We start from the raw sequence: 4,421 nt of genomic DNA on the forward strand, positions 1-4,421 counted from the left end.
ATATATATATATATATATATGTATGTATGTATGTATGTTAGCGTGTGTGTATATGTGTGTGCGTTTCAGTGCATATGTAAATAGCCCCAACACTAGTCTTCCATCTTATGATTGCATATCGTGATGTTAATTAAATATCAGAACACAATACCACCAACCATCATGGTATCACACAGAATGGTATCTGACACAAGAATGCATCCTACTGTTGAATCACTTCTAAGGAATTTAGATTGTTAGCGCTTGGCTGTCTTACCTTTCCTTGGTTCAAATGTTTGCATGTTTGCCTTCTCTACCATCACTAATACTGTCACCACCACCACCACCACCATTATTACTGTTATGATGACCACCACCACCGCCGCCGCCGCCACCGCCACCTCCTCCTCTTGCATTATGTAACGTTCAGTTTCTTGAAGCAGTTATCAGCCTTACTACACATTATTATCTCACCTTTATCTTAAACCTATTATCACTAATCTAACATTAGTAATGACAATGGAACTGCCTTAGCTGCCATTAAGTGAAACCGGAGAGGAAGCAATGGGAGGTGTGTGTGTGTGTGTGTGTGTGTGTGTTCTTTGTTTAGGGTGAAAACACTCGAGTGCTTAATTCATTCCCACAAAACGTAATACACACACACATACACACAAGCATATGTCTATGTAATGCACGAATGGGCTCCCCCCCCGCCTCAACCAATCTCCCCTTCAACCCACCACCACTACCCTTCCCTGATACATCTTCATTTCTTCTTTTTACTAGGAACCATTCCACTTGTTAACCATTATTCTTCCTCCCTTAATATTCTTCTTTCCACTCACACATTACACCCCATCCAACTCCCACCCACAAAACACCCCTATCTCTTGCCCCCCCAATCTATATACTCTTGCAAACCCCCACCCACTCACACTCCTAGTTCCTCTGTCCCCCCATTCCCTCCTACTCATCATTGCCTGATTGATTTTTTTCAATTTCTGGACAAAATGTGCTGGTTTAGTCACACATTCCATAATCTCCAGGGGTAACTTAATCTCCCAGCACCTACCAAGGATGGTTATAAATGCTAAGGCAGACATTTGAACATATGAATGGATTAGCAATTCAAAGTCAAACATTGATTCGATATCTGGTCTTCATCTTTATTGTGTCCACTCTTAGAACTGTGATTGCTTGATGAGCTTCACATGAGTCATCAGTGATTGCTAGGAGAATAGTCAGCTCTTATCCAGGATGCTGTGAATTCATTTTTTGGAGTTGGTTTCTGCCAGAGATGGCAGAATTTTCCACAGGGTTACAATATATCTATCCACACCAGAGCGTCTACTAAATATTTCAATCCAAGCTGTTTGCTGAGTTGGTTTTTAACCTTTTCCATTCTGCAAGGTCTAGTCTTTGTATATTTTCTAGTCTTTATATATTATTGTGTGCATGTGTGTGTGTGTTAATATTTTTACTTCATTACAACCCTTTACAAATATCCATTCTTTATGCAAAGCAATCCAAGGAATTTAATCTGATTTGCCATAAACATGAGTCATTGCTCTTCATATATTTCACAACCTCTCTTATAATCTCCTATTCTTGTCTTTCTAGCATTCATTCTTTAACTTTTCTTCCCAACATTGTTGGCATTCAGCCTGAAAGACTGTTCATACAAAACAAATTTCTCTCCTTTTGAGTACAACTTATAAACATCCACTCGAAACTTAAGTAGCCTTCCAGCTTCAGTAATGTATAAAGACCACATCTAACTCTACTCTGAGTGAAGTTCTCTGCTCAAGGTTTATCCATACACTATTTTCATATATGCATATGTGTGTGCGTGTGTGTGTGTGTGTGTGTGGCGAATTGGAAAATACCACCTTCACTGGATTGAGTAGCTGTACTGCAGACTCTCGGCTCCTATCCGTTCAGCATTATGACTTTATGGTTCAACGGGACATAACTCTAATCCCACCTTTTTCCTTTTTCTTTTTCTTTTTCCTTTTCTTTTCCTTTTCCAGTGTTTTCCACCTTTTACTTGTACTTTCTTCTTGTCTTTTCTTGTAGTTTTTCTTGCTCTATTATCCTAACTTGTGGGCAGAGCCTGAGGATTGCAGGAAGGCACCAGACTTGTTATGAAATGTTGTTTTAGTCATTTCCATCGCATGGAACCATTAGTAGCTCATAAACATATATACTGATTTTATCAAATAATGTGTATGTATATATATATACACACACTATATATCTAGAACAACATTGTCTATAATTATCCATATGTCCTTCCTTTTCAGTAGGCTAAGATGATCTGATATATATTTCGCTGCTATATTTTGCATGCTGTGCAGCTGGTCGACCAATTAAAGGATCCATTTTTGGCTCATTCAACCGTTTAATGTCTTAGAGACATTAAAACAGTATTGGACCCATGGGAACAAAATTCAAACTAGCAGGAACTCTTTTTCTCAGAGCCTGACATGACAACTTAATGATTTGGCCACCTGCAGTTGTTTGTAATTAATTAAATATTTTAAAATGATTGACATGTTTAATTGACACACAACACATTAGACATTATCTCTTTCACTGATCAACAATTAGAGAAATTAATATTTCTTGTGCTTGATGCAGTTTTCAAAAAGAAAATCTTTTAGATTATCCTTGAGTGTTTTATTTTGTTAAATTGAGTAGACTTTTTACAATGATTATTTAAGTAATAAATTACAAATATTTGTATTTGATTATCTGATGATTGTTTTATCACAGATCTAATAGTAATTAGGGGTTTGCTCTAACATGAGTATATTACAATTAATTTCCTATCAGATTGAACGAAGGGTCTTATTTTATACTGAATATATAATTTTCCAGCAGACATAAATGAAAACCAAATTCATTTTGTTATTGCTTGGATGGAAACAAAATTGATTTCTTACAAAGATAAAAGCATTTAGGATCTCTAGAAAATGAGAAAGTTTCAAAAGTGATGATGGATTTTATTTATATCTTTCTGAAAGACGTTAATGCCATAAGCAATATGCGAACTAAGAAACTCGGCTTATTGTGAGCTTGTCTCTCAAGTATGGTGGTCATTGGGTCTGATTGTATAAAACTTGTGGTATTTGGTAAGGAGACTTTTATATAGCAATACAAAAGTTTAATTTTCTCAGTTGGTTGCACAGCTTAGAACAGGACTGGTTCCACTCTGCTGACCTTCCCAAGATATGCTTTACAAAGACAATGTCACCCTCAGTGTCACTCTGAACGCACATCATCATCATCATCAACATTTAACATCCGTTTTCCATGTTGGGGTCCATATGATCTTGGGGTGAGGGGTTCATATATGATTTTTGGGGGTCGATGCAAGCAAAATAGCAAATTGGGGATCAACAATAATGTTTTAAGGGTCCATGAATAGATTTTATTTTAATGTATTTATTGCAAGAAACTGTAAGATTTCTTTTGAAAATGTTTTACAGAGTTCAACCTGAGAGAAAAACAAAATAGGGATTTTGAAAGAAGAATCTATAAAACTAGTTTTGAAACATTGAATGGCTATGGGGTGGTGGTGGTGGGGGAGAGATCCATGAGAGTAAAATCAGGATCAAAAGGGGGCCAAAGGTAAGAAATGGTTAAAAGCCATTGATCTAGATTTTGCGTTTCACACTATTAGTTTCTTTTTGCAGCTTTTAAAAGAAAAAGAACAACAACAGAAGCTGGGGTGGAGCTAAGTTTTCACAGATGACTGACAGATGGGGGGAAACAATATTAATAGGTCCAGTTTGGTTTGGAAGATCTTTTTTTTTATTTGACTTCTGACTAGTAACTCACCATTATCAGTTAGACCTGCCAGCTTATCTTTTACTGGATAGATTCAGCTCCCTCGCACACAATTTCTCCCTCTTAAAAAAAATATGTATATATATATAAATGAAAGAGAGAGAGAGAGAGATACACATACACACACACACACATACATGCATACATACACATATAAACTGCTCCCATCCTACTCTTATCCACCCTTGTAAAAATAAAAATAAAATCTAAAAAAAAAGTAAATGTTGATAATAATGAAACAATTTCGAAGATAAAATTCCAGCAGTGTATTTATTTCAAGGCTCACTAAATGTTAACGGCTGCCTGCTTAGCATCTGGGAGCTATTAAATCCATGTTCCTTCCACTCATACCAAACCCTTAACACAACTACCCTAACCGAACCGAACTGAACCAAACCAATACAAAGAAATTATTGCAAATAACAGAGTCTGTTTATTAGAGATTGCGTTGCGAACAAAGAGAAGAGGAATACATTTATGCAAATGGGTTGGGTGAAGAAATGTGCAGAGTGAGGTCGTAACGATAGCAGAATGAAAGATGTAACTATAAGTGGGGAAGGGGCTTTAAAATAAAGATGTAAGTAAAGAAA

The sequence above is a fragment of the Octopus bimaculoides genome, chromosome 13, assembly GCF_001194135.2.
Source record: "Octopus bimaculoides isolate UCB-OBI-ISO-001 chromosome 13, ASM119413v2, whole genome shotgun sequence".
Classification (NCBI taxonomy): Eukaryota; Metazoa; Mollusca; class Cephalopoda; order Octopoda; family Octopodidae; genus Octopus; species Octopus bimaculoides.